The following is an 8332-nucleotide window of genomic DNA, read 5'->3' on the forward strand; positions in this document are numbered from 1 at the left end:
ACAACCATATCCAATGGCCAAGCAACAAAGAAATTTGATTTATATCCTCTAGCACAACCATTACTAGATTTGAGCACATTTGCTTGGCCAAATTTAAGGGATGAAGAAGAGGAGTTAAATTCTATAGTATAGCTCATGATGTTGCATAGACAATCATTCCTAAAGCTACAAGAGGAAGATCCAATACTTTAGAGTATCCTTACTAACAATTGTGTGGTAGAAAAAAATGTATCTAAAAGTTTTGTGTTGGAATTAATCACATATGAAGAATGTGATGAAAGTTGTACTCTACTCAAAGAACCTAACATTCTTCATCCACTCTTATCGTGTGAATTAGAAGCAAGTCTAATCTTTGAAGCTTCTATGATAGAGTCCACCAGTACTGTCGAATTGTCTAAAGGTCATAATCTCCATGTTAATCCCAAATTAACACCCACACAGATGGAATAGTTAAAAGAGTTGCTTCAAAGGCATGAAAAGGCCTTTGGATGGGACTGTAGTGATATGAAAGGGTTGAGTCCTACAATTTGCACCCATAAGATATACATTAATGAAGGCTATCTACCACTTTGTCAACCTTAGAGAAGGATAAATCCAAGCCTTAGAGAAATAGTTAAAATTGAACTGCAGAAATTGCTTGATGCTAGTTTTATTTATCCTATATTTGATAGTAGATGGGTGTAACCCCTAATCATAGTGCCCAAAAAAGGAGGAAAATAGAGAATTTGTGTAGATTACAGGGAATTGAACAAGGCCACCAAAAAGGATCACATTCCTTTACCATTTATAGACCAAGTCCTAGACACTCTAGCTAGAAAGAAGTATTTCTCTTTTCTAGATGGGTATGGAGGTCATAATCAAATTAGTATTGCTCCTAAAGATCAAGACAAAACCACATTTACGTGTCCATGGGGTACTTTTTTATACTCTATTTTACCATTTGGTCTATGTAATGCTCCTACAATGTTCCAACGAGTTGTTATTAGCATCTTTGTTGATATATCACATGATTGTATGGAAATATATATGGATGATTTCACAACATTTGTAGTCACTTTTGAGGAAGTAATGATGAATCTTGAAAAGGTTTTGGTAAGGTGTCAAGAACATAATTTGGCACTTAATAGTGAAAACTGTTTCATGATTATGTAGGAAGGTGTAGTACTTAGCCATTTCATATCAGCTATAAAAATACAAGTGGATCCAGCTAAGATAGAGATAATTCAAACATTACCCATACCCACAAAATCAAAAGATGTAAGATCTTTTCTAGGTCATGCTAAATGCTACAAATGTTTTATAAGAGATTTCAGCAAAATAGCTAGCCCCTTGTATAAATTACTCACAAAAGAAGCTGAATTTAGTTGGACATCTGGATGTGATGAAGCATTCCTGCAGCTTAAGAAACTTTTGACTATAGCCCCAATTTTACAAGGCCCTAATTAGAATTTACCTTTTCATATATATACAGGTACTTCTGATTATGCCATAGCTGCAGTTCTAGCACAACAATCTCAAAATCTTGAAAATGCAATATATTACATTAGCAAGAGCTTTCATGGACAAGAATTAAATGACACAATGACAAAAAGAAGTGCTAGTAGTTGTTTATGCCCTAAAAAAATTTTGGCATTACATAACTAGCTATTCCATATTTTTTCATACTAATCATGCAGCAATTCAATATCTCATGAATTAATCTTCTATAATGGGTAGGTTAGCATGATGGTTACTGTTGTTGCAAAAATTTGATATAACTATTGTTGGTAATCCTAGAAGAGCCAATTTTGTAGCTGATAATTTATGAAGAATCTATCATGATGATACTAACACTACTTTGGTAGATGATGCATTTCTAGATGAGCATTTATTTCACATTGCTATTCAAACTCCATGGTATATAGACATTGCTAATTACATTGTAGCTAATAAAATACTAGAACATTTTTCTTACAAGGAAAAGAAGTTGCTTGTAGAGAAGAGTTTCCATTTCTCTTGGATAGATAATCTCTTGTTTTACATGAAACCGGATCAAGTTATGAGAAGATGTATGAGAGAGGATGAGACATATGACATTCTACATGCATGTCATAATGAACCATGTGGAGGACACCTTGCAAAAAAAATAATAATTTTGAAAATCCTGACAACTAGTTATTATTGGCCTACACTTCACAAACATGTAATCAACTATACACAAAAGTGTGATAAGTGTCAAAGGATGGGACAACCAACAAGAAAAAATGAAATGCCTCTTAACCCATAGATGGTGTTTACACCATTTGACAAATGGGGCATGGAGTTCATTGGTCCAATTGATCATCCATCTAATAGGAAATCCTATATTTTTGTGTGCACTGATTACCTGACAAAATGGGTTGAAGCTAAAGCTATGAAGCATGCTCGTTATGAAAAAGTTGCATAATTTTTGTATGAAGAAATTTTTACCTACTATGGTGTTCCCAAAGAGCTAGTCACTGACCAAGGTGCACAATTTACCTCTAATTTGATCTCAAAATTGATGAAACAATATAACATTAGGCACCGAAAATCTAGTCCTTATCACCTTCAAGCTTATGGACAAGCAAAGGTAACAAATTGTGAGCTAGAGAACATCCTAACAAAAATAGTTCATCTACATAGAAGGGATTGGACCAGTAGATTACAAGAAGCTATTTGGGCTTATAGAACAACCTTGAAGAGTACTATAGGATTCACACCATTTGAGCTCCTATATGAGAAGGTAGCAATGCTTTTGATTGAATTTGAACATAAAACTTTGTGAACTGCATTAGAGTTAGACATTGAACTTCCTATAGCACAAAGAGAATGTCTCCTGCATCTTAACTCTTTGGATGAAATGCGCAAAGCTACTTTAGAATGTACTAAAATTATACAAAAATAAAGAAAAAAATGGCATGACTCCCATATTATTAGTAAACAATCTCAAGTTGGTGATTGGGCACTACTATATGATTCCAAATTTAAAGAGATGTCAAGCAAGCTACAGACAAGATGGCTGGGTCCATATGAAATTAGTCATGTCTTTGATAATGGATCTATTCAATTAACTACCATTGATCCAATGCCTTTTAAATTATTAGTCAATGGTCACAGACTCAAGTTATATAAATGACCCCAAACCAAAGAGGACTTCCTACAGCAGTTCCAATGGTCAAATTCAAATACAAACCAAGTAACTCTTCTTGTAGCTGAAGGTGTCAACCTTCCACCTACCGCTCTTCAATACTAATTTCTTTGTGCATGCTCATAATAAAAACTTTATGCCCATATAAAGTTCCAAATTTCTCCATTCACTTTCTCATTTCATCTCATTTCTTTACCTTCCACCCATCCACCTCATTTTATTCCTTTACTTTCCATCCACCCACTTTCCATGTCATCATTTTCTAATGCTTTCAATAAACCCTGCAAGATGCTGATGGATGTTGTCACTACTGATATCACTTCTACCGCCTTTTGGTATGTGCCATGATCAATTAATAGCTATAAGGTTTTCAAATTATAATTCATTTATAGTCCATAGATTTCGTTAATTATATTTAATACTATATTCTTTATATTATTGTAGCATTATACAAGTTTCCATACCCTATACTAAATTTGACAAGTGTGGACACTTGTCCTTATTTTGTATGGGGCAAGGAAGGTTACTAAAACCCAATGATTGCATTTATTCATAAAGATTTTTCCAAATCTTCATATTTCCTTAAGTACAAAAGTGTCTAGGTGTCGTACCCCTTATTTTTGATTGATTTTATTGTTAGGTTGTGATGTGACTCACTAGTACATTTGAGGTCATTTTTTGACCATTATTAGTCAAAAATTTGACCCAATTTTTGACCAAATCTCGACCAAGTTTGACCAACTCATTGATCGATAATTTTCTAGTCAAAATTTTGACCAACCTATTGGTTGGTCAAAACCTTTGAAACATGTTGGGACAAGTTCTGCCAAGCATTGGTCAAAATTTTGACCAATGCTTGGTCGAAAACTGTCAAGTATTGGTCAAAATTTACACCAATGATTGGTCAAAGTTAGCCAAGCATTGGTCAAAATGTCAACCAATGCTTGGTAGAAAATTTCCAAGCATTGGTTGAAATTCTGACCAATGATCGGACAAAAACAACCAAGCATTGGTTAAAATTTCGACCAATGCTTGGTAGAAAATTGCCAAGCATTGGTCAAAAAAAATTTTAGGCCTATGTTTGTTGAGGTCCACTTCAACAATGGCCCTTCTTATGAAATTGTTGTCTAAAACCTTTCTAATGAGATAATGTGTTATGAGCTCTTTATCAGTGGGATGGAACGTGAATCCAGGAGGCAATTGTGCATCACCCATATCATGACTGTAACTAAAATTAATAGCCTCTATTATTGAATTCTCTTCCCTATTACCCATATTCATATGGGTAATAGGGAAGAGAATTCAATAATAGAGGCTATTAACTTTAGTTATAGTCATGATATGGGTGAATATGGGTAATAGGGAAGAGAATTCAATAATAGAGGCTATTAACTTTAGTTACAGTCATGATATGGGTGATGCACAATTGCCTCCTAGATTCACGTTCCATCCCACTAATGAAGAGCTCATAACACATTATCTCATTAGAAAGGTTTTAGACAACAATTTCACAAGAAGGGCCCTTGCTAAAGTGGACCTCAACAAGTGTGAGCCTTAGGGAGGGTTCAATTCCCTCCTTTATTATTCACTATGTGTATAATCCCACACACCCATTTGATCTTGAATGATGATATGTACTGAATGTTGAGTGTCTATGTTGAATGCTCCAAAACCATCCATTTCATTCCTTCAACTATACACAATGTCTTTCTATTTTCTTTCTACTCGTACACCCATTTCATTTCATATGATCATCTAAAAATTGTGTCACTCTAAGCTCTCAATTGTTTCCTCTTGATTGATCATCTCATAATTGCTGAATGAGAGCTTTGGGATAAGCTATAGGCATCCATAAAAGCATAAAGGATTTTGTTAGATGGTGTAGATGAAGTAGAAGCATTTTCTTTGGGAGACATGCTTACAAAATGGAAGCATAGATAAGTCATGTGAACTGTTTGATAGGATGCCTGAACGTAATGTGGTCATCAAAAGCCATGGTTGCTTGATATGCACAAAATAGATATATTGAGAGAATATATTTGTTTAAGTTGCAACTGCCTTGGTAGACATGCATGCAAAATGTGGAATCATAGGTAAGGCATTTGAACTATTTTATTGATTGTCTCCATGAAATGTCGTGTAATGGCAAGCCAATATTGCAGGATATGCATATTGATTTGTTGAATATATCCAGATGATGTAGTGACATTCTTGTTACTACAAACAATGCCACATATGTATAAAACTAGGATTCCAACTCTTGTTGAGGTTGTAAATTATGTTGAACACAGTGTCAAGCCATAATAATTTTATATCTGCCAAAATTAGAAAGAGAATCATACAAAATTGTGAGAGCTCTTTGTATTTTCTTTGATATGATATTCAGGAAAAGGATGAGAAATAAAACTCTAAATAAGTAGGCAAGCTCTCCATGTGCTCTACACCCCATAGGTAAATCTACTCTAATAAAAGAGGTAATCAAAAACCAGTTTACTTTGCATTTGTAACCTTGGGCAGGCTCTTAGCAACATGCTCGCATTGAACCTTTGACGTAAAGGAGAAATAGACAAGCTCATAACCCTCAAGAAGGCTTTCTTAGATAAGAAGTTTCTGAGAAAACACAAATCCTCAATAATAATGTTGTTGCAATTTTCTTGTTTAAATCCAAAAAAAGTTTTATTATCTTGGGCAGAGGAGACTACTATTGTTTTTGGTTAAGGATCCTCTAGGTCAGTATAATCACATGCAAACTAGATGTGACATTGCAATAAGCAAACTGTAATAAGAGTTAGGAGCTTGCCTAGTGATTAGGGCTCGAGACAAGACATTGCATGAAGCATTTGTAGCATTTGAGTATGAAGTGTCACCAGCACAAAATCAAACTGAAAAGGAAACTTGGCGAATAAAACTAAATAAAAATAGTCCTCTTGAGTAAATATCAACATTGTATGAACAATACCATTACAGTGCACTATACTTGGTACAAATATATTATTGGCTGAGTCCCATGACATAATGCCAATTCCTAGGTACATCAATATGCCTACTTATCCAGGTATATCATTTTCTTACGAATAAAGGACAATCTACTAAAAAAAGAAAAGACCACTTTTTACAAATTCACACAGATATAAACTCATTCATCTCTGAAGGTAATGCTCTTACTACCATTTCACCCCCAGTAATTTTTTTGTAAGTTCCCAAGTGATGATAGCTATAGCATTAGTAGGGAAAGCTCTCACCAATGTAGGCCCCAAGCTAGCATATAATCCTCTAAAATTGAGTTCTCTATAAATCTTCCAAACATAGAATTGGGAAATGGTTTCATGTTCATTAATATGAGCACTTATTGCTTTTAAATTCATGTATTGGTTATCTAAGCCTACTTAGTAGAATAGATCCTAGACAAAAAGACAGAAGCTAAGTCCTGTGGTATTTGAATATTTAAATTTTAATCTTTTAATTAGAACATTCTATATACCCACTATAAAATAAGCATGCAAACAATTGGTATTAGTATCATGAATGATAATTTTTTTATCCAGAACACAAGAAAACATGCAAATAAATGAATTAACCCAATTCAATAATCCAACCATCAATCCTAATAGATATCATAATTGTTGTCATAAGAATCCAAAAGCTTTGTAAAAGCCTAGTCAAAATCTTTATTAAAAATTAATTTAAAAACATTTTTTCTAGAGTAGATTCCATGTAAAAATGAAATTTTATGTCCTACCATCCTTATTGTGTGAATAGGATTTCTGATGGTATTAATATTTGGAGTTGTTTGAATATGGGTTTTTGCAACATCGAGAGGCAAAACAGCTGACCAAAACTGCAAAGCAAATTACAATTTTTGTTGCACACATTTGATCTGCAAAAACTGAGTTTAAATACTTAAACTGAAATTCCAACATTAAGGTTGCATACCTCAATTCCTGCAAGCCCACCAGAGACAACTCCAACTCCTGCTTCTATAAAAACTTTAGAAGAATAGTTGACAAATTGAGAAGACTGGGAATTCATTTGGGGATTCACCTTATCATGCATACTAATAAGTGAAAGCATATGATAATGATTCAATTCATAAGTACTGAAGAAAATTGTTTTTCCAATAGACTCCCTAAAAATGTAGTTAGGCCACCACGAAACAAACCTTGTACCTAGAAAATTATGCACCAATGAAACAATAAAATAGTATCTTGTATAATGAAAGATACCATGTGAATAATTTATATTGCATGTCTACAACTACATACCAAATAGTAACAACAATTTAACACCTTACCCTTTCATTTCTAAGAGTTTGCAGTGCATAGTCCAGAGGCCCAGCATATATCTGTTGGTGCTTTTTTAGTTTCCTGTTGTCATTCTCCTAAACTTGCAATCTACATTGAAAAACAACAAATAGTCAATGGTATGGAGTCTAGAGTTCAATTTATATACATACAATATATACAAAGTCTAGTTCTTGTTACATTTATCAACTCTATTGGGCACAGTACAAAACTTATTAGTGCTCCACCAAAAGTCGTAGAAGGAACAACAATCTGAAGTTTGGGCTTGTCGCTGCCAGGATCTCCTCTCTTTCCAAAGAACCACCATGCCAAATATGATCGTATCAGGACCACAGACATAAACTACACACTACAAAGAGGAAAAAGTACATCAAACAATCACCAATATGCCTATGAAGATAAATCAATGTGGCTACTTATCCAAGTATATCATTTTCTTATAGATAAAGGACAATCTATTGAAAAAGGAAAAGACCACGTTTTACAAATTCACACAGGTATAAACCCATTCATTGTGGGAAGGTAGAAAGCAAATCTAAAGTGCTAGTGATGCAAACAAAAGTATCTAGCATCCAATAAGGCAATTCACCTTGAACATCCATCCAAGTTGCTCAACACACACCATAACAAGTTGTTGGTGTGCTAAAAATTTTCTACTCTTTATAATTCTTACAATTGACACATCAATTGCATAGTTTCTATCTTTATCCACATCCTCAATCACCTTTTTTTCCTCATCCACTGGTTAAGCATTAGCCCTACATCAGAGATTTTGGTGCTTGATCATGAGATTGAGAAGTGTGAAGACAAGAAAAATGAAACCACAAGGTTCTCAAGGTTAAGCACTCGCCACTTGCTAAATAAAGGAAGCACCTTGTGGTCT

General features: G+C 34.1%; 1 pseudogene; it reads right to left on the reverse strand.

The window, feature by feature from the left end:
- Positions 1 to 6312: 6312 nt before the first annotated feature.
- Positions 6313 to 7788, reverse strand: LOC149535485 (mitochondrial arginine transporter BAC1-like; annotated as a pseudogene).
- Positions 7789 to 8332: the final 544 nt, after the last annotated feature.

This window comes from Cupressus sempervirens, chromosome 10 (genome assembly GCF_028749045.1).
Source record: "Cupressus sempervirens isolate cs-2001-9-10 chromosome 10, ASM2874904v1, whole genome shotgun sequence".
Lineage (NCBI taxonomy): Eukaryota > Viridiplantae > Streptophyta > Pinopsida > Cupressales > Cupressaceae > Cupressus > Cupressus sempervirens.